This window comes from Dasypus novemcinctus, chromosome 31 (genome assembly GCF_030445035.2).
Source record: "Dasypus novemcinctus isolate mDasNov1 chromosome 31, mDasNov1.1.hap2, whole genome shotgun sequence".
Taxonomy (NCBI): Eukaryota; Metazoa; Chordata; class Mammalia; order Cingulata; family Dasypodidae; genus Dasypus; species Dasypus novemcinctus.
In genome coordinates, this window is record NC_080703.1 from 33,685,486 (window position 1) to 33,708,385 (window position 22,900).

General features: G+C 42.8%; 1 protein-coding gene across 14 annotated transcripts in view; it reads left to right on the plus strand.

Moving 5' to 3' along the window:
- Positions 1–22,900, plus strand: part of THRB (thyroid hormone receptor beta) — a 468,309-nt gene that overhangs the window by 215,248 nt on the left and 230,161 nt on the right. The window contains exon 1 of one of the 14 annotated variants that reach the window (XM_071212872.1): positions 12,026–12,049. The exons of the other annotated variants lie outside the window; for them this stretch is intronic. The gene's annotated coding sequence lies outside the window, so the exon portion shown is untranslated. Of the gene's footprint in view, positions 1–12,025; positions 12,050–22,900 lie in introns of those variants that run through there. 14 annotated transcript variants of the gene reach the window in all.

Consider the following 22,900-nt stretch of genomic DNA (forward strand, 5'->3'; position numbering starts at 1 on the left):
AATTTCATACCGGCAATGCCCAGAGACCCTTTTTCAAACAGGTATTTAGGGAGGATTAAACTCTTAATTGGTGACAGACACGAGCGAGAGTGTGCTGGGCAGAGGGAAAAGACCTTCACAGTCAGAGGGACATGAGGTCAGATCTCGGCAAGTCCCTTTTCTTGACTCCGTTTCCTCATCTGAGTGGAGAAGATGATAAATCTTATCTTGGCAGAGTTGTCGCAAGGCTTAGGGTTAATATTAGAGCATTTGAAAATGGCAGCCAGGAGACTACCAGCATATAAAAATCCTGGACAATATTTCTTTCTGGCCTCATTTTCTTCTTCCTTGTTTGGAATAACCACAAAGGAACAATACAAGAGGTATTAGGCCATTTGTTCTCAAAATACTATTGACCTCTTAAGTACCTCTCAATGATCATTTGTATCCAAATAGGCCAAGTGCGCTGCCAACTTGATAATGGAGCTTAGAAAACCGGAAAAGAAAGAAAAGAGGTTAGAAGGCAGATTTGTGGTCACATTGGGCGTGGGTGGTGACCAGAAGAGAAGGCTTCTGGGCACGGTAAGATTCAGGTTTTTCTGGGCATGGTAGGAATCCGATTTTTGAGGTCTGGGTGCTGCTTATGTAGTTTGCAATCATTCACCAACACGTACACTTCAAATGTGCGCATGTGTCTGTACGTGTGTTACACGTCTATACAAAGTTGAAAGGAGAAGAAGGAAAGAGATGCATCAGAAAGCAAAGGTGCTCTGCAGAGTCTTTAATGGACTTCATTCTTTTATTTTAATCGTCGTCACATCTCACACGCACAAAATCGAAGGAGAAATATCAATGCTTTAGAACGGGGATTTGCAGCAAGGGTAGGCATCAGACTGGGCGCAGAGTTTCTCAAAACAATCATCCTCCTAAAGGTTCAATAAGTCTGGGGTCGGGCCCAGAAAGTGGCATTTTTTTAAATTCCAAAATTAGAAACCGCTGCTCCAAAGTCGAAAGCAAACACTCTTAAGCTTTGCTGCACTTGGAATCCCCTGAGGAGTTTAAAACTTATTGGGGCTGGTTCCACCCCCAGGGTTTCTGATTTCATTGATCTGGGGTGTGAGGCGGGCATCCAGATTTTTTTTAAAAATCTCCCCAGGTGATTTGAACATGCAGCAATATTCATGAACAACTGTCTAGAGCAGGGAAGGCTGGTGGCAAGCTCTTACTTACAGGTATTTATCCACGGCAGGTGAAAACAGCGAGGGACTTCTAGTATCATTGAGCTGCCTTAAGCCAAATCCGCCAGCACCCCACCAGCTTCCGGGGCTGTGGCTTCCACGTAAGACAAAAATTTCTTGGGTGTTTCTATAATGAGCATGTATTTGTTTCTCAAGTCCTAATATCCTGTCTAGATCATCATCCTTTTATCACCCTGTGAAGTTATAGATGGCAGAGGCAGTGCTGGGTACCTCCTTCTATGTGCAATTCAATGCTGCAGTTCAATGCCTGATCCCGATAGTGCAGAACACTCTTTCCACAGCTTGGCATAGAGGCATTTGGTATTTCATCTCCTCCAATGACTTCACTTGGGCAAGAGGAAACACAGGAAAATAAACCACTCTCGGAGACTGTCCCTGTCCCACAGAAGTTAGCGTTAGACTCGCAGAGGTAAGGTACATATTCCGCGATTCAGTCACTCAGATGATGAAAGTTCTGTTTTGATTTGAAAAATGATGATCCAACACTTGCTTCTTCTATTTACTTGCCTTCTTTTGAAACCAAGAGTTCTGCCTTGCACTCAGTACCTTCAAAATAGTCTCCCATCAGATACTCCTTATAAATTTCCTACACTGTCTCCAAGAGGTGGAGATGGATGAGATTGGAAGAGATAGGGCTCTTTATAGTAATTGAGGAGGTGGAAGTAGCCACTTGAAATAAGGAAACATTTAGAACCCAAAGATTGAATTGTTTTACCTGTTTGAGAAATAGTGTGTCTAAAGGGTTCTTTAGGGAGAGGTGGTGAAGTCAGCCCTAATTTATTGCTTTGTTCTCTGAACCTTAACTATAAAGTGTGTGGACTGCTGATTTAACTGACACCCCTGAAGGGCCCATGCTCATTGATGCCTCAGTGTCTTTGGACAAGCCGTGCCTTCTGCCACAGATACCCTGTTCTTTTTTTTTTTAAAGATTTATTTTTTATTTATTCCTCCCAGCCCCTCGTTGTTTGTGCTCGCTGTCTGTTTGTTGTGTACTCCCTGTGTCTGCTCACCTTCTTTTTAGGTGGCACTGGAGATTGAACCTGGGACCTCCCATATGAGAGGGAGGTGCCCGATTGCTTGAGCCCCACCAGCTTCCTGCTTGTTGCATCTCTCATTGTGTCTCCTCATTTTGTCACCTTGTCGCGTCAGCTTGCATCAGCCTGTCGCGTCACCTCACTGTCTTGCTTGTCTTCTTTAGGAGGCACCAGGAACTGAACCCGAGACCTCCTGTGTGGTAGGCAGGTACCCAAGTACTTGAGCCACATCTTCCCCTCCTCCCTGTTCTTGACATTTGTACACTCCTGATCCCCTTCACATGACACCTCCTTTCTGAAACCTTCCCCAGGCACCAGGCATGGGGACAGAGATTTGCATTCTGTATCCTTTCCGCATGTTATCCCCATATCCATTAGAGGATGAATCACCCTGCAGTATAATTATTTATCCTCTGGCCTGCCTCCCCTGCTAGACCTGGGCTCTTCCTAGAAGTGGAGGGAAATGTGCTAATATTCCAGCGTCAGAACTGAGTCCCAGCCTTGGCACATACTAAAAATTGCACCATCTAACTGCAGGAGATAATGTTTGGCAGATGAATTGCCCATCCTAACAATGTGGTCATATTTATTAACCGGCTGGTTTTAATTTGGACAGGAAAGCTTCTAACTGAAGCTGACATTATCCTCAAACAGGAAGTCACATCAGTGCTGCCTTTTGACGCGATAAACGTCAGCTCTCATCCCACACGCATAACTCCTAACTCACCAGCTGGACCCTAATGGAAGATCAAAGAGGCTCTTCGGACCTGGGCCTTTTATCCATTTCTAGAATGGGTTAATGCTCAAGCTAACTCTAAGCTCTTGACTTTCAGCTGGAATGGCAATGGAGGCATAGGTGACCTTTAATTCTAAGTATAGTAAAAAGTGGAGCATTGTTGGAGAGGTGCATGTAGGAAAGAAAAAGCTAAGTGCAAATTGGAGCTAGGAGCAACAGTAATATTTAGAGAGAAGGGACACCTAGATCATCTATCTGTGCTGCCCAATAGGGCAGCTCCTTGTCACATGTAGTTCTTTAATAAAATTAAATATTCAGTTCCTCGGTAGCACTTGCCACATTTCAAGGGCTTAGTAGCCCCATGTGGCTAATGGCTACCATATTGGATGGGTGCAGATGCAGAACGTTGCCATTGTTGGACTGCACTGCATAAACCCCATCATTTTACAAACAGGGAACCTGGGAGCTGGCAAAGTCCAGTGATTTACCCAAGGACATGCAGTAGACATATGCCTGGGACCCAAATCTTAGAAATCCCAGGCTGGCTTCATAGCACTGTGTGCTGTGGGAGTTGCCCACTTTCACTGTGTCTTTTGTTTGTGGATGCCAAAGGAAATGAGGAAAGCTAGTGTTTTAGTCAGCCAAAAGGATGCTGATACAAAATACCAGAAATCTGTTGGCTTTTGTAAAGGGTATTTATTTTGGGTAGATGCTTGCAGTTACCAGGCCATAACATAAGTTACCTCCCTCACTAAAAGCTGTTACCATGTGTTGGAGTAAGATGGCTGCTGACGTCTGCAAGGGTTCAGGCATCCTCTTCCTCTTAAGGCTCTTCCAGTATCACCTGTAGGCTGGGATAAGTCTCATCTCTCTCCCAGGGCTCATTCTTCTCTGGGCTTAGCTACTCTGCTTTCTCCATTGTCAGGCCAAAGGTTCATTTCTCTCTTCCCGGGGCCTCTGCCCTGTCTAATGACACCTTCTCTCTTTTCTCACATATCTGCTTCTCTGCGTGATTACTCCCTGGGCTCCAGGATAAAAAAAACTCTAACTTGGGAAGCGGATCTGGCCCAGTGGTTAGGGTGTCCGTCTACCACATAGGAAGTCCGCGGTTCAAACCCCGGGCCTCCTTGACCCATGTGGAGCTGGCTCATGTGCAGTGCTGATGCACACAAGGAGTGCCCTACCACGCAGGGGTGTCCCCTTCGAAGGGGAGCCCCACACGCAAGGAGTGCACCCCATAAGGGGAGCCACCCAGCACGAAAGAAAGTGCAGTCTGCCCAGGAATGGTGCCACACACGGAGAGCTGACGCAGCAAGATGACGCAACAAGGGGAAACACAGATTCCTGTGCCGCTGACAACAACAGAAGCGGACAAAGAAGACGCAGCAAATAGACACAGAGAACAGACAACAAGGGTAGGCGGTAAAAAAAAAACAAAAACCAACTCTAACTCTTCTGTTCAACGTCCTACTGATGTGGCCCAATTAAAGCCCTAATCATAATTTAATGAAATAAAAGTGAAACCTGTGAAGATAATGCAATCTAAAATACCCAGAGGAACAGACCAGTTTACAAACACAATCCAATATCTATTTTGGGAATTCATAAACAATACCCAACTGCTACAGCCAGTGAGTGGCAGTTGAATTCAAAAGAGCAAAGTAGCTGCTCAGTGCTACTACATTAAACTACCTCACTGAAATAAAATCTGTAAGTCAAAAATTCATGGCATCCTAACTGTCTTAAATGGGAAACTTAACTTCTGAACAAAACTTGACCTTATGCTTAAGACAAAAGATTATAAGCTATGGTATCATAAAAAGTAACATTCAATCACTCAACTTAATAAAATGCCGATCGGTAACCTCCGATGCACACCTGGAGCTATTTATCTGCCTGCTGTTGTAATTAGGTGTTCGTTTCTAATAAAATAGTCCCGAAAGAAAAATATATGTTTGCATCTTCTGAGCTAGCTCTAAGCTAGTGTCTTTTAGATGAAATGGCAATAGAGGCATGTCTGAGCTTAAATTCCAAGTGGATATGCTGGTGTAAATTCACTTCTGAGTATGTATGCTTGTGTGAGGGCTGTCATCGCCCACTGATGTGGATGCCTTGGCTTTTCCAGTTTTTCTTATACTTAGATGAGGTCAAAACTATTTATACTTATGCCTTGAGCTGGCTTCAGTGGGATAATGTTGTGCCTATGTTTGACCTCTTAGAAGACATGAGCTTCCTTTACAGCTTTAAACTGGGGTTCCTGAAACCACTCACTGGTAAGTCTGCAGACATGGGACAGAGTCTAAAACAGGAGTATTTGAGGAATTTGAGCTGGCGTCCTATTTATAGGGACATTTTTTGGACATGGTATTTCAGAAAGCTAACAAGGATTTTATTGAATTCACAGATAATTTATCTTCTTACATTTCAGTAAAGACATCTCTATCCTGTTTCTTTTAGCACGGAGGATGGCTGTGCTGAAAGCCAGTCTGTTATTAGAAACTACCTACGGCTAGTGTTAGGGGAAGCTTCCTCTCCATTCAGTGGAGTCACATATCAGTAGTGTTTGGCTTATGTGTATGTTTCAGAGAGGAGGCTTTTAATTGAAAATTTTGGAATCTCGACCAAAAATGACTGAAAGGTGTATTATCTCACGAAGGACCAACTCGAGTGGAAATTCGTTTTAGCGTTTGTTAATTTGGTGGCACTGCCATTCTCCCCATTTTGTTTCCAGGCTTGTCGCCTCAGAGTCACATCTCCAGACTTCATATCCTCACACAACTGTCTCCAGAGCTAGAAGGGAGGCGGTTTCTCCTCATGTGTTGCTTCATCACAGGAAGGGAAACTTCTTCCAGAATCTTTCCCCTCCCTACCTCTTGCAAACTGCCTCATAATCTCATTGGCCAGAATTGGGCCACATACCTGTACCTTAGCAAGAAGGGAGGCTGGGTGTTTCAGTTATCCAGGGATACTTAATAAATCACCCCAAAACTTAATGGATTTCAATAGCAATTTGTTACTTCTCATGATTCTGCAGTCTGGGCTGGATTCGGCTGGGTGGTATTTCCACTCCCCACGGTACATCTAAGATGGCTTCTTCACTCATGTCTTCCATCTCAACTTGGATGGACAGAATCCCAGGCATCCGTCTTTCTTCATTTGGCCTCTCCACGTAGCTAGCTTGGACTTCCTCACATCATGGCTGTCCCAAGGTCGTCTGACCTCCTGCCTGGCGGCGGGCTTCCAAAAGGGTGTGGAGGTGAAAGAGAAAGCTGCAAGTCCATTTAAAGTATCGTCTCAGGAGCACGCAGGGTTCTGTTGATCAAAGCAAGCCACAGGGTCAGCTCAGATGCAGAAGGAGAGGGAAATAGACCCCACCTCTTGATGAAAAGAGTGGCAAAGTCACGTTGCAAAGGACATGTAGGATCGCAGTCATTTTTTGGACGTAAACTGCCACCCTGGGAAAGCAAATCTCCGGCATTTTCAGACTCTAGAGATTGGGGTAGCTGCGTGGTGGGAAAGAGTCGGGGTGGCTTCCACATGCAGTCTGCTTTGCTGCTCTGGTTGTAGACCAGACACAGCCAAAGTCAGTTCGGCCCACATGGCCTTTGGGAACACAGCGCAAGCATTGCCAGAATACCGAATTCCACCTCAGAATACTGAATTCCATTTCAGAGAACTGAACCAGCCTGGCAGGTTTTTTTTCTCTAAAATTGGGTTGGTAAAAGAATGGATTACCATACATTTAGAGTCTAAACAGAATAAAAATGTGCATGGGGATGATAAACACTGACCTCAGGGATGTGGCAGAATGCTAAGATTTGATCAATCAAAGCGTCATGCCCTTGAGTTTTCTATACACGCATTTCCGTATTTCAACATAATGTATAATTTTAAAGGCAAATTTTAAAGACTACCATAGTGAGCTAGGATTTTCTTAGTGAGAAGGAGAGGAGCACTTCTGGTTGATTTATTTGCATTGCTTTCTCTATGACTGACAGTTCCGTAGAGCTGAAAGTTCTCTCTTTCCGAGGACACAGCCAAGGAGGGCAGGCCGCTGCCCTGTGATTGCGTGACACTGATGGGGGCGATGCCACCCTTGTCTTGTTTTAGTTTGCTAAAGCTACTGGGAGCAAAATACCAATAATGGCTTTTTTTAAAGATTTATTTATTTATTTATTTTCTCTCCCCTCCCTCCCCCACCCCAGTTGTCTGTTCTCTGTATCTCTTTGCTGCGTCGTCTTCTTTGTCCACTTCTGTTGTTGTCAGCGGCACTGGGAATCTGTGTTTCTTTTTGTTGCGTCATCTTGTTGTGTCAGCTCTCCATGTGTGCGGCACCTTTCCTGGGCAGGTTGCACTTTCTTTTGCGCTGGGCAGCTCTCCTTACGGGGCGCACTCCTTGCGCGTGGGGCTCCCCTATGCGGGGACACCCCTGCGTGGCAGGGCACTCTCTTGTGCACATCAGCACTGCACATGGGCCAGCTCCACATGGGTCAAGGAGGCCCGGGGTTTGAACCGTGGACCTCCCATATGGTAGGCGGACGCCCTAACCACTGGGCCAAGTTCGCTGCCAGTAATGGCTTTTTATACTAAGAAATGTATTAAGGGAAAAGCTTACAGCTCCGAGGCTGTGAAAATGTCCAAATCAAGGCACCGTCAGAGGTGCTGTCTCACTAGACTGCAGCTGAGGGCAAACATGGACTCTTAGCAAGTGAGGAGACAAAATGGAGGCTGGTCTCTCCCTCCAGGTTCCCTTTCTCCCCAAGACAAAATGGAGGCCAGTCTCTCCCTCTGGGTTAGCTTTCTCCTTGAGACAAAATGGAGGCCGGTCTCTCCCTTCAGGTTCACTTTCTCCCCGAGACAAAATGGAGGCCATTCTCTCCCTCCGGGTTAGCTTTCTCCTCAAGACAAAATGGAGGCCGGTCTCTCCCTCCAGGTTCACTTTCTTCCTGAGACAAAATGGAGGCCGGTCTCGCCCTCCAGGTTAGCTTTCTCTCTGAGCTCAGCTGTGAGCCCTCAGGCTCATGGCTCCTCTCGTCTTTCTCCTCACTTTGGGCTGCCCGGCTGATTCCAGTCTCCAGCCTCTCTCTCAGCCTCTGTGGGTTTCTCTGTCTTTCCGCAGCTGTAGGGGGTCCCGGAGGCCTTTCCCACGTGCAGGGTGAAAGGGCAGCTCTCTTTCTCTGTGAGTTCTGTTTCTATAAGAGTCAGGGTTAGGATTAGGACCCACCCTGATACTGCCGTCTGTTCAAAGGCCCTTAAGCAAAGTGATCTAATCAAAAGGCCCCACCTACCTTACGCACAGAGGAATGGGCTAGCTTAAGAACACAATTTTCTGGGGTCCACAAAAGGCTCAAACCAGGACACTATGGGAGGCTCAGTAGCGACACTAACAACACGCCTCAACATTTTCAAATTCATGTGTGGGTTGGAGTGTCTGCACATCGGGATACTCTCTCAGAACACCACAAAATCATGATGCAAAAGCAACGGGCCTAATTTTGGCCAAAATATTTCATACTCGATTCTGAGACAGACTAGTGGTAGCAGGTTCAAAAAGACATGAAAAACAAAAAACCTGACAGCCAAGAAATTCTACCAACTGTATTTTTTAAAACAAAATAGGTAAAATGTGCTTAATTTGGAATAAACATAACATTTTAACTTTGGCCTAAGTTCCGTTTCCACATTGAAATATCTCTCCTGTAGCTTGTGAAGCTACAGTATTTCAGAGTCAGAGAACCTTGACATAGATGATCCAGATGAGGGCCAGGAAAAAGGAAGGAACAAGTCCAGGTTTTCAACTAAAATCCCATGTTTATAGTATTCTGGGATTGTCTTGCTGGGGTGCACTTCTGGTATTATTTACAAAACAAAATCACTCATAACACCTGTTACTGTTACTGGAGCACTGTTCGAAACTCCTTACAGGTATGTTTCTCATTTAACCTTCACAGCCTCTCTCTGAGCTGGGACTATGAGGAACCTCATTTTACTGATAAGGAAACCGAGGTCACACGAGGTTAGGTAAATTGTCGGAGGTTGCACAGCTAGTAGGTGAAATTGTATGTGAACCTACGATTGTCTGACTTCAAAGCCACTATAAGATAGTGCCTCTCAAATGGGACTCAAGGAGAACCCCTCGTCCTGGCCTAGTTGGCGCAGATGTTAAGGAAAAGTTGGAGCTACAAGCCAGGCGTCCATTTCCCAGGGCGTTCTGCTGACGTTCAGCTATGAGCACAGTCAAGTTCTTTCGTTGACTAACCGTATGCCCTTGATTCCTCTCCCACCCCATCAGATCTTGCAAAAGACACAATTTAATCAATCTAAATGAACATTTTTATAAAATTCTTTTTCCAGAATTTCTGAAGAAACAGTTGGATTCCAGCAAACACAATTTTAAATCCCAATGAAACACATGCCATTGGAGCAGTTGTCTTTGTGTGTGTGTGTGTGTATATATAAATATCTTTTTTTATTTATTTTAATTAATTTTTTTAATATTACATTCAAAAAATGTGAGGTCCCCATATACCCCCCACCTCCCTCACCCCACTACTCCCCCCATAGCAACATTATCCTCCATCATCATGACACATTCATTGCATTTGGTGAATACATCTCTGAGCACCGCTGCACCTCATGGTCAATGGTCCACATCATAGCCCACACTCTCCCACGTTCCATCCAGTGGGCCATGGGAGGACCTACAATGTCCGGTAATTGTCCCTGCAGCACCACCCAGGACAACTCCAAGTCCTGAAAACGCCTCCACATCTCATCTCTTCCTCCCATTCCCCACACCCAGCAGCCACCATGGCCACTTTCTCCACACCAATGCCACATTTTCTTCGATTACTAATCACAATAGTTAATGAATAGAATATCAGTAAGTCCACTCTAATCCATATTCTATTCCTCCATCCTGTGGACCTTGGATTGGTTGTGTCCATTCCACATCTATGTCAAGAGGGCGCTTAGATTCCACATGGATGCTGAATGCAATCCTCCTGCTTTCAGTTGTAGGCACTCTTGGCTCCATGGTGTGGTGGTTGACATTCTTCTTTTTTTTTTTAAGATACCAGGGCCAAGGATTGAACCTGGAACTTTGTATATGGGAAACTGGCGCTCAACCACTGAGCCACATCAGCTCCACTGAGTTGGTTTTTTCATTTGTTTGCTTATTGTTTGTTTTCGGGAGGCACTGGAGATTGAACCCAGGACCTCTCATGTGGGAGGCAGGCCTCAATTGCTTGAGCCACATCCATTCCCAGCAGTTGGTTTTTTTAACACAAGAGAGAGGCAAGGCTTTTAATAACTAGAGAATTATGAAGACAAAAACAAGAGACTAGAAGTCTTCCAAAGAGTGGAGTCAAGGACCTCTAGATGCTTGGAAACCTACTCTTGTATTCTGAGTGTTTAGTTTATGGTTTGTCACTTTTTAAAAATTGCTTCAAAGCAAGGAGCTTACCTACTTCCCTGATTGATTTTTAAAATCTGACATTTAAGGATCCCATCAGAACTGGAGTTGAGATGAGGCCACTCGCTTCTCTATTCAACAAGGTCTATGAGTGTCCGATATTTGCCAGGTGCTGAGAACCTGGAATTCACTCATGGGGACAAGATGGCACCTGTCACCAAGCACTGAGCTTACCGTCTACCAGGGAGGTGGGTACCAGGCAGGGTGCAGGCCGGCATCTGTCTCCCAGTTCAGAGCCTCACTTCCATCCAGAGACACAAGTGTTTAGAATTAGATGTGTCCTTGATTCCCCCAGGGGCTGAAAGCTGTCATTTTTGTAGTTACGATGACCATGGAGCTCTTAAAATATTAATAAAAATGATATATGCTAAAAAAAAATTGTAATAGTTCAAAGGGATATACATGAAAAACAAAAGCCTCCTCTCTACCTGCTAGCCCTATTCCCTAAAGATGACCACAAGTAACATTTTCCTATGTACTTTACCTAGAGTTTTGTATACCCAGCATTTATATCATGTGCATATACATGTATATATATTTTACACAGTTGGGATCATGTCCCATATATTATGCTGTAACTTAGTTTTTTTCTTAAATAGCAGAACTTTAACACCGTTCCATACTTCTCTACATAACTTTATTTCACTCTGTGTTACTCTGCCTCATTGTGGTTTTTTTTTTTAACTAATTAATTTATTTTAATGTTACATTAAAAAAATATGAGGTCCCCATATACCCCCACCCCCCTCACCCCACTCCTCCCATAACTGCAACCTCCTCCATCATCATGGGACATTCATTGCACTTGGTGAATACATCTCTGAGCACTGCTGCACCACATGGTCAATGGTCCACATTACAGTTTACACTCTCCCCCAGTCCACCCAGTGGGTCATGGGAGGACATACAATGTCCAGTAACTGTCCCTACAGTACCACCCAGGACACCTCCAAGTTTTTTAATAGCCACGTATTAGTCCATTGGATGGTTAGATGTACCATAATTTATTGACTTGGGTTTCTGTTAATGGACATTTAAGTTGTTTCCAGATTTTTGTAATTTCACACAAGCCATTGTGTGTGTATATGTGTGTAGAAATCTCATGAATGAATGTATCTGTGGAATAAATTCCAAGGGTGGAATTGTAGGCTCAAGGATAAATGCATTTGGAAATATGACAGATATTGCCAAATATTGGACTGATTTACTCTCCCATTAACATTATACAAGAGAGCAACAGTTTTCTTTTGCATGAAATAGCCTTAAAGATTTCCCCCATGGTCCTCAGGTGACCGATCGAATTCTGAAAGCCAGAAGTTTGCACTTCATCTTGGAGGTAGGACCAAGGAGAGCCCTGGGTCAATAAAAGGAAGTGGCAGAACCAGATAGTCAAAGTGCCTCCGATTTTCAGAGTCTTCTAAAGTCTTTAACTGCCGTATTGCCTTAGGAATTTAGGTTGTTTCCTTGAACTTTGGTTTCATGTACAAATTGGCTTCTAATCTCCTGTTATATTTTCCTCAGGTGAGAGGAAAAGGATAACAGGAAACTTATTTTCTGGATCTGTTAGGTAAGACGCTCGAGAGGTAAGATGTGAGCGGTGACATTTAAGGAAAGCGGGCAATTTACCGGTATCATGCTTAATTAATCACACTGTCCTTATACAGTCATGTTGAATCCTAGAGACTAGGCTTGGTTTCAAGCTAATCTGCCTGAACCACTCCTTTTTGGAGTGGAAATTTGTGGGAACAGGATATCTTGGGTAATTTATGCCACCTCCCTGCAGCCAGATTAGTCAGAAAAATTTTAAGAATCATTTTATGATCTTTTCTTCCATGCCTGGCTGCACATAGAAAAACACTGGCTTCTAGGGCTTAGAGGACGGCTCGGGGACCTCTGAGTAAAAGATTTCAAGGTCAGTCATTACTATGCAATTCTGCTTCTGTAGCGATTTGAGCACCAGCCCAGGACCAACAATTGGTAGGAGAGTCAGTCTCTTGTCAGAAAGAACTTTCTTTTCTAATGTCTGGCTAATTAGAGTACTTAACCATTTAATCGTTCAGTTGTCAGAAAAATCACACCTTGTGTGACTAAAATCCTTTGGATTATCTAAGGGAAACTTGGATGCATCATCTTTCTGTTTCAAAAGGTTGAATATGGTTTTTAAAGTTTGTCACAAGTATGCCTAGGATATTGCTAACTTGAGAGGACATGTTGTTTACAATGATGCCTCTTGTGTCAATTCAGGCATTTTAGAAGGACCCAGAGAAGGGCTCAGACTAGTGACTGTCATAATCATTTGTCCTACATGACACACCCCGCCTCTGAAGAGAGGACCATGAATTGTGTTTAAAGTAACTTAGTACGCTTTCTGGAAGATTTCTTCCCTCTCCTTCATATCTAAAGAGAAACCTTCATTAGGCACCAAATATTTTTCTTTCTGCCAGTGTTTTGGGGTTTTTCTTGGCTCGTTTTTTTCCAGCTCAGACTGTCTGGAAAACGTTACTGCCTTTCAGATATATTTCTGGGCGGCTGAGGAAATAAGAAGGAAGCACAACCTGGTTGGTTTCTTTTCTACAAGGAAATGTTATCCAGGAGAGTATAAATGTTGTCTGCCACAGTTAAAAAATCCAGAGGGAGGAGCTCAGCATTGCCTTTGAAAATAAGGAAGTTATTTATAAAAGACTTCAGGGGCTTTTGCTGGGGATAGGGCTGGGGGGTTTAGGGGTATAGTGGAGAGATTTTCAATGTAGTGTCGTTGTAGAGGGAACAGCCCGATATGCTGAGTTTGGTTTTGTTTATTTATTTACTTATTTTTAGAAGAAAGAATTTTTAGTCATGTCAGTAAATAAGGAGACTGACATCAGTCTCAGGATATTTAAAATATTTTAGAGGGATTTCAACCAAGAGATGACCTCCTCAGGACAATTGGGTTTTCTTTCAGTAGAACCTGTAATAAATAGCCAAACTATAATTTTAAATTTGCTTCCTTTCTGAAAGGCAGCTTGTCTTTTAATCCTTACATCTCCCCACCCAAAACCAGATTGCTAGATGGATCGATAGATGGGTGGATGGATAGACACTGACAAATTGGCTATTTTACTTGGAGAAAAATTGGACTGTAGTTTCTTTGAAGGCATAACCATCTGAAATAGTTAAATTTGTAGATTAAAATGGCCCAAGCTTGGCATGTTTAGTGTTCCATCCTCCTGGAATATGCATCTCCAGCACACTTAAACTTTGGTTTGTATTTACCAAGCATTGAGAACTTTGTGCAAACTGTTGACCACGTCGTTTATGAAACATCTTTCTCAAAGTGAAGTTGCGTACTTGGAGAGCTCGTTGGTGCTTTAAATCTTATGTGCTGGATTTCTTTTAAAATTCCTTAGCCTTCGTGCAGCTAATAAAGTCCTCGTCTGTCCACTTGCCAGCCCTCCCATTTGGCCAGGAAGCCTCTGGCTTGAAACTCCACACTGGGCTCTCGTCCATTTTTTGTGGGCCTCCGCGTCCCCTCCCTCTTCTTAGCTAGCACCCTGGAAGACGGTCAGGAATCAGAAGAGTTTTATTTCCTTAAGCAAGCCCCTTCTTTCAGCGTTTCTGGCATGACTTTGGTGCCGTGGCTTTCAACGGTTGACCACAGCCCACGGTAAGAAATTCATTTTACGCAACGACCAAGACTACAAGTGGTGTGTGTCTGTAGCTCACACAAAAGTCCTACACAACAATTCCTACCCTTCGATGCAATGAACCCTGGTGCTTTTCACTCGATTCTGTTTCATTCTCTAAAACGGGCTGCTTGCTAGCCACTAAAGTGATTTCACAACCCACCCGTGGGCTGGGACCCATAGTTTGAAAAATACTGCTTGATTAGGCCCAGGAATTTTAAGTCTGGGCAGTCAATCACAGCCTTGCTTGTATCAGCAGAAGAAGGCAGGACTTTTCCTTGGTAGGAATGTGGTGAAAACATCCTTCAGAAGCCTTCGGATGATTTTTTTTAAATAGCCGTGGAAATAAACAAGTAGTAAGTCTACTAATGGAGGAAAGCCTCAGCTAAAACCTAGCAAGGGGTTAAAAGAGAGGTGCCACACTCTCAGGAGGCAGATCCAACCCTACAGGACCTAGTGCTAGAACTGGCAGCTAATGACCAAAGAGGGTTGGCCTGTGAGTGTTTCAAATGCAGGCAATGGAGGAGAAGAACTGTGATGTTGTTCTGGAAAACCTGGCTCTAACACGGCCAGTCATCCTTGGTCTCCTGTTCAGACCAAGAACTGAAACTTCTTTGGGCTTCCAGCCACTTGTTTTCTCCATCCATCTCTTGGCCTTCACCCGGCTTTCCTTTTTTCTACCTTAGGCCCCAGGGTGTTCTGCTCTGGCCACTATGAGTGAACACTTGTTTTCTAGATTTGGGGCAAACTAAAAGATTTGGGGCTCCTAAAACCTGAAGGAAATCATACATCGGTGCTCCTGATACCACGAGGCACTGATGTACCAAATCAGATTTCCATGCAGACAGCTTCAGGGCTGCAGCTTTTGTGAACAGTGGAAATGGAGAGAAAATCCAGGACAAGTGCACATTAAATCCATGTTGGGCAGTTTTCATTATTTATATGAGTAAATGTTGTTCATTTCTCCCCCGGCCTTTGGCAACTGATGTTTCCTTTTAAGCCCATGCCAAAGTGTGATAGAATTTATCAGATGCCAACAGAAGTTGGACTCAATGCAATCTGGAGCCTACATTTGCATTGTTTTCTTACGATGCAATGTCCAGCTTAACTTCAAAAGGGGTCACTGCAGGTGTTTGGCTTCATACTTTCCTACTCCCCACACCGTCCACAAAAACACCGAAAAGGCCATCAAGGGAACTTGCTGACGATAGAGATTCTCGGACATTCTTGAAGATTGGAGAGGAAAAGAGGACACCCCTCCCATTGAAAGTTACTTCTCTCATCTCTTAAATGTTTCAGGAAGAGCATTTGACAGGGTCTCAGGACCCCTGAGGGTGATGCTCCCTCCCGTCTCAGGGGAAAAAATTATGTCTTCCTCTTTTCTAGGCTGGAAAGACCACTCTTGGCATTCATTGTCAATATGTGGGGATCAAATAAGATAATACACGTGAAAGTACTTGGGCAAACATAAAGGCCAACTTCTAAGTGCTTTTTCTGTTTTCAGTCCGTCCAGACTGAATGCAGAGGAAGGATTTTATAAGTCCCATAGCCCTCGTAATCTGGAGTTTTTATGGTGAACACTTTTTTGGTGATCTGAATAAAGGACAGGGAGTTAAACCAAGAGCGTGGCATTGGGGAAAGCCAAGCAGAGGTGGTCAGTGTCAAAGAAGAGACTATGAAAAAGAAACTTGTGGTGGCTGCGTAAGACCCCCCCACATTGCACAGACAGGCTATTCTAGATCTTCCAGAAGCTCCCGAGAAGAGCCTGGATTTCTACCACAAACTGCAGGGCCTTTCAACAGATGCCCGAATATCTGCGTCTCTTGAATGCGGAATTTTATTCAGCTCAGTTTACCCAGCTTCACCTTCTGCCCAACATGAGCTTCGACTTCTTAATTTACCAGAGGACACTGAAATTGAGAAAAAGAAGAGCCATTTTCAATTCCCATTCTTGTAGTCCCTTTGGTGTTCTCCAAACCATCCCACCATGGTGGTTGGTGAGAGAACGCTGGCCCTGCAATTCCGCATTGAAACATGCTTGCTTACTAGTCTAATAAAAGCAGGGACGCATGGAAGGAAGAGTGTTTTCACTGGAAGCAGGACGTGTCACACTGAGGAGACTTTCTTCAATATAAAATCTGTGTCTTCCAGTCAGATCATGGAACTAAGCCTTGAAACAGTCTAGGTTTTAACAGAATACATTGAGATGCTGGAGCAGTGCACTGAACTCAGAATACCTTCAACCTAAGAATGGATTGACATTCTTCAGTCATATCTACGTACAATTCAGTCGTTCATCCAGATGCCGATTTTTGAGATATTTCAAAGAGAGAAAGCTAATAGATGAGGCTGAAATATTAAAGCATATGCATTAAGTCTTTCACATACAAAATTCCTCCTTTGCCTCTTAGCTAATGATGGTGACAAAGGTTCCACAGTGAAGGAAAAGATCATATCTGGAAATTTTTTTTTCTTTTTATCTACAGGCATCTTCTTGAACCAAGCTGAAAAATAGTGTAAAAGTATAATGCCATCTTTAGAGAACTATTACTTTCTAAAAACCATGTTGGTATCAGTAAACTCTGTATTGCTGATGTAGGCTTCTGCCTGGGAAGAGGCATACTTCTCAAGGTGACTATGAGAAGGTTAAAAAGCTTCTAACTTCAGGGGTCAATGCAATGCAGAATTACTTTTACTCTAGATCAAGAGTGAATTATAATTTAACTATCATTTATATGATAACAGAAAAACTGTTTCCTTGGGGCATTTGAATGCCATTTGAGACCTGGAAAATAATCAGGCAATTAGAGGTAGATGCTCAGTGTTCTGGGAAGAAAGTAAGATGCGTGTGACATGGGAAATTGCTTCGGTGGCTTATAAGGAAAATAAATAAGCATCTTTCAGTCCAGGAAACCTGGCGTTTTAAACTATGTTTGTGTCATGGCCCACAGGGGCTGGCTGTGAAGCCAGTGGACCCCTTCTCAGAAAAATGCCTTTAAATGTATGAAGTAAAATACATAGGATTACATAAGAAAATCGTTATACTAAAATAAATTTTGGCCCCATACCCTTTGGGAGGGACGTCCCAGATTAAGAACCTCACATATTTAAAGCCTGAAAAATATTTAAAGAAGGGCAAAATGAAAAGGTGAAAAGAAGCATCATTTTCAGTATGTTCTCATTATTGTTTTACAAGACAATGTAGGGATGAAATATAAAGTTCTGAGTTGACCTAAAAGCAGCTCAAGAACTCATCACAAATGCGGGGGAGAGAGCTCCTGAGAATAGCCGGAGCTGGAACTAGAGAATCTATAGCTTCTTTTTTGGTTCTCTTCTTCCTCTCTCTTATGGAACTTTCTAGATGTTCTTCCCAACTAGGAATATGTTTTTCTCTTGGGCAAGTGGACATGCCCACCTTTCTTATTATAAATATGTCCAGTTTTCCAGTTTTGGTATCAAGGTACTAATCGAATAATGTTCTGTGAAAGTTGAAGATTAAACTGTAAGTAGAAAGAATAAGGAATGGAGGGTGCATATTCGTTCAGTGAGCACTTCTGAGTACCTCCCATACCAGGGGCTGGGTAGCTTGCACTTTGCTACAAGGATCCTGCCTAGAAGAAGTTAAAAATCTTGAAGGAATGAGAGACAAGTAAAATGACAATTTCAATACAGTGGATTGATGATTTATTTAAACTTGTTTTCCCAAATGTTGTGACTTTGAGGTTGGTCATACAGCATCCCTCCCTTTTCCATAGTCCTAGGTTCTTTTCAAATGAAAAATACCTCATCCATTTTGTGACTTAAATGACGATATTACTTACCTATACAAGAAGCAAAAAAGGGGTTTTTCCTGTAAGTAGCTGAGGAGAGCTTTAAAGGCCAAACCTTCCATCCTGTTGCCTTTGGCAAAAATGTTCCCAAACTTCACAGAGAGAATGAACTCTGCTTGAATTTTTATATCTTGTCAAGACTTCTCAATTTTGACAGTGCACAAAGTATTTATCATTTCTTAACCAGATTCTTTTCACTGTAGCTTATGCCTATTGCAGTTCTGATCATGACACCATAATAGCTTTTATGTACTTCATATATTTGATTGAATAAAAAAAGAATGAACTAGTTAGTGAATGAGTATATATACTTGCAAGGCATTAAGAGCCTTTTCTAGTTTGTTCTGTTTAAATTCGGTCCCTTTAATTTTTCTGCATATCTTCCGTTTTCCAACATCACTATGGATCCTTGCACCACTTTAAATCCACAAATCCCTCTTAAGATGAGAAGGCTAGAGCAAGGCTTCTACTCTTTGGAAAGAAAATAAGTTTAGTAAAAATATATCCATGCATGAAGCAAATACCATAGCACAAAGATTGCTAAATTAATTCACTATTGATGATATCAACCCTTAATTGAGAAATTGATCATTTGGTAGGTGCCAAAAGTCTGACTTATTGTAAAAAATCTGAATTTTAGAGGCACTGAGGGAGAAGACAGCCAGGAGTTGGCAGCTGAAATATGGGGCAGCACACTGAAGAGCACATTTTAAACCTATTTCAATGACCATAAACATGACCTTGATAACTTTCCACCTCAAATTTTATATAAATGAAAAACATTTTGCAGGGCTCACAGATTTTGCATTTGAAAAGCAATATGGAGGCTCTGTAGACCAGTGGTTCTCAAAGTGAAGTTCCCCTACCAGCAGCACCTGCCTCCGGTGAGAGCTTGTGAGGCACATTCTTGATCTTCCGAATCAGAGAGTCCAGAGAGGGAGCGATGAGCGCTTGACTCAACCCCTCGGGTGATTATGGTGCATACTTTGTAGTTTGCGAACCATGGCTCTAGACCAACGCTCTTGACCTCTGACCAGGTCATCGTGTGGTATGGGGGCAGTCCTGTGCATGTAGGGTATTTAGTACATCTTTGCCCTCTATCCACTGGAGGCCGTTACTCCCTTCCCTCCCCAGCGGAGACAGATGTCTCCAGAAAGTTCCATAAACCTTAGGGGTTAAGGTACTGTTCCACTGCTCTGGACCCACCAAGCACCCTGCTGCAGGAATCCCCTCTGCAGCATTCCTGACGCCGCTTCTGTTACGTATGTGAGTCCTTTTCTTTCCCTTTGACCTTGGAGAGTCATAAAATAGACAACTTATTCCCCCCCAAAAGTTGATTATTTTGTTTGAACGTACCCATTTAATTTTATAAATGGTATGTGTTTAATCTTACAAGAGAAGAGTAAGAGTGGTTTTTTATAAAGTGTGGGTCCTGCCTGAGCTTTCTTCAGAATGTCACTGCAGCATCATATCGTTCAGGCTTTGCTAAACACATCCCACCCCCTCTCCCTCCTGCTCACCATGGACAGTGAACCCACCAGGTGGTCCCCTGCACCCTTACCCCATGTATTAATTACGAGATTGATGTTGGCCGCCCCTCTTCTGCGGTCTTAACTTAGCTACTCTGATCCATTTCTCTGTCTTCAGGAACTGACCCCATCATTTTGATAATACCAAAGGCTAGCAGTTATCCAACAGGCCTTTGTCCTAGGCACTATGCTAAGGGTTTTAAAGTTCATTTTATCACGCCTACACCAAAGACGCAGGTTCTGTTATCGTTCCTGTCCACAGGCAAGGAAATTGAAATTTATAAAGTTGGATACTTCGTTCAAGATCAAAAAGTTAAGAAATATTGGAGCCCAGACATGAACACCAGGGATTTTGAGCCCTGCACAATTGTATTGGCCACTGTACTATTGTAGTTGCTTAGTAAATATTTGATGAGTGCATTCACACTTTAATGAAGGGTGGATGAATGAATGAATGAATAATTGAATATTTAGAGCTGATGGTGAGAGCTTTCAAATGAGTTACCCAAAAGTTCATTCATCTGCTAAATGCACAACATGAATGTCAATTATTATACAATAATTGGCAACATTGGGAGGAATCGTTTAGACTCTGTCCATAACATTGCCACTCAGTGAAGTTGTATACTATTAAGACAGTCAGTTAAATTTGGCCTGGAGTCTCTAAGTATGACGGTGGTTAGCCCAGAAGGCTGTCTACAAGAGCACAGGAAGGAGCTTATTAACAGAAACAGAAGTCTGTATGGGGATTTCCCAGACTCCTCCCTTCTCTTAGAGTCGCTGGGCATTTTGGATCTGGTAATATGGTAGTTTAGGGTGAGTACAAAGCCCATTGTGTGTCTAGGCTCATTGGTTATTCAGTCTCGGTGTGTATTAGAATCACCTGGAGAGAACATATTCCAAACGTCAAGGGCTGCAGGGAGGCACTGCTGGACCCTGTGAATCAGAATGTCCAAGGGCACAGCCTCAGGAAGTGGATTTGGCTCAACTGATAGAGCGTCCACCTACCACATGGGAGGTCCAGGGTTCAAACCCAGGGCCTCCTGACCCATGTGCTGAGCTGGCCCACGCGCAGTGCTGATGCACGCAAGGAGTGCCATGCCACGCAGGGGTGTTTCTGCATAGGAGAGCCCCACGCTCAAGGAGTGCACCCCGCAAGGAGAGCCACCCTGCGTGAAAAAAAGCGCAACCAGCCCAGGAGTGGCACTGCACACATGGGAAGCTGACACAGCAAGATGGTGCAACAAAAAGAGGCACAGATTCCCGGTGCCACTGAAAAGAATGCAAGTGGACGCAGAAGAACGCACAGCAAATGGACACAGAGAGCAGACAACTGTGGTGGGTAGGGAGAGAAGGGGAGAGAAATAAATAAATCTTTAAAAAAAAACAAGGGCAAAGCCTCGACTTTCACGTGGTTCTAAATTCCCTACTGACGCAGCTCATCGAAAGCTGAGAACCACAGCATTGCCTTCACCCAGCCAGTTCCTAAAGTCCAGAAAGTGTCAGGACAGAAGCCAGCCACAGTCCCAGAGTTAGATTTCCAAAAGGTCACTCTCAAAAACTCAACAGAAACACACATTTCCATCCTGCTCAGGTCAGAGCCAAACAGGAAATAGAAACGTGGCCAAAACAGTTGGACATGATGATGTTGGTAAACACGGCTGCCAGAATCATCACGTCAAAGGTCATCAACTTCACCTTGACTTCTCTTTTATAAGAGAAGCCGTCAGACAGTGAAGTTTTCTCTAACAGGGAAGCAAAAGGGCTTGGCTAACTGTAGGCTGGTCTTTAAGACAGTATATTCTTAGATGGAGCCAGCAGTGCCCTCAGAAATTATCCATTTCACATGCTTCCTCCTTTACTAGGTAAGAAGGGGAGACCCAGTTAGTTAGTACTGTTTGACTTTAAAAGTTTCAATAATTTAAAAGTAATTGTTAATGCTTTGTACAAGCCACAGAGCGATTTTAAACATAACGTTTAATTCGAATTTTAGTTGTCCAAGACTATAGATATTTTTGTATAAGGAAGAAAATGACATTTTATTTATCATTGTGTGAATTTAAAATTACTGATATATGTTGCTTTCTGTATTCCTTTTCCAAATAAATATTCATGTTCATGTTGAAACCCAAGATGCAAAGTTTCAAAAATACGTTCAAAAATACTTGGAGAGGAAAGTACCAGCCAAGATCCACGTTGTTTTCTGAGAAGAGCGAAGGACAAGGCAAGGAACGATTTCCAGTCACATTTTCTCATTTGAACATAACACTTAGGCTCCCTGAGTCTCAGTTTGCAAATCCGTAAACAGTATGCTATGTGGCAGCCTAAGAAGAGCTCTTTGAACTGACAGTAAGGCTGATACTAAGTTTAAATTTCCCAGTTTAGAGAATATTAGAGTTGAAAGCGACTTTAGTCCTTGGAGATTGTTCCTGCTGGCAGAAACTGAAACGTACAGATCATCTGGTCCAGGATGTTCAAACTATGGATTGTGGATAATCCTAGGTCAAGAAATCAATTTAGTGGGTCACATGCAGCCTTTTTAAAATAAAAAAATGATAGACTAGAAAATATCAGAATATATCACTCATAGAAAGGTTAAATATTGTTTCATAAAAATTGTTTTCTAGCATGTTTATGCATGTGTATATGTGGAGTCACAATGCAAAATATATTTCTTATTTTAGATCATACCTTCACTTTCCTGGTTTTTTAAAAAATGGGTCAAAAGGAGATAATTTGCCCAAAGTTGCACAATTAGTGTAAACTGAGAAAAGAAAATTTTAAAAACCAACTGACCTTTAAACACTCAGTTGTAAAGCACACCTTAGTCATAATAATTCTAATAATTCTACAAACAATGGCACAAATTTTCCTTAGATGAAAGATCCAGAGCATATTGGAGGATCAACAGCATCTGTTCCCGTGGGACGTGAGAGTACTAATAGTTTGATTGAGCTAAATGAGCCAGGCTTTGTGTTAAGTGCTTTGTATGCCTTACTACCTCATTTCATTCTCCCATAATAAGATAGGTACTTGAATTATCTCCTTTTTCAGATGAATAAACTGTGGCTTGAAGAGATTGTGGTTACTGCGTTGCTAAGTAGAAAAGATGCAGTGTGAATTCAGAGCCCAAGCTTTCTTGCTTAATTGTTCTTTCTCACTTCCTCCTCAGTTGATAAAGAAAGATAGAGATAGATTCCTAAATTCTAATTTATACACATATATTTAGAACTTTGATATTGTACATTTTATAAGCAGAACCCTAATCAGAGTATAAAAACTGTTTCTATCACAGAATAAAAAAGGAGAAGCAAACAATATAAAATGTTTGAGTGGAATCTTTGCAGGCAGGACCATTTTCTGTTTGGTTCAATGTTTCCTAAATTTTAATTAACCA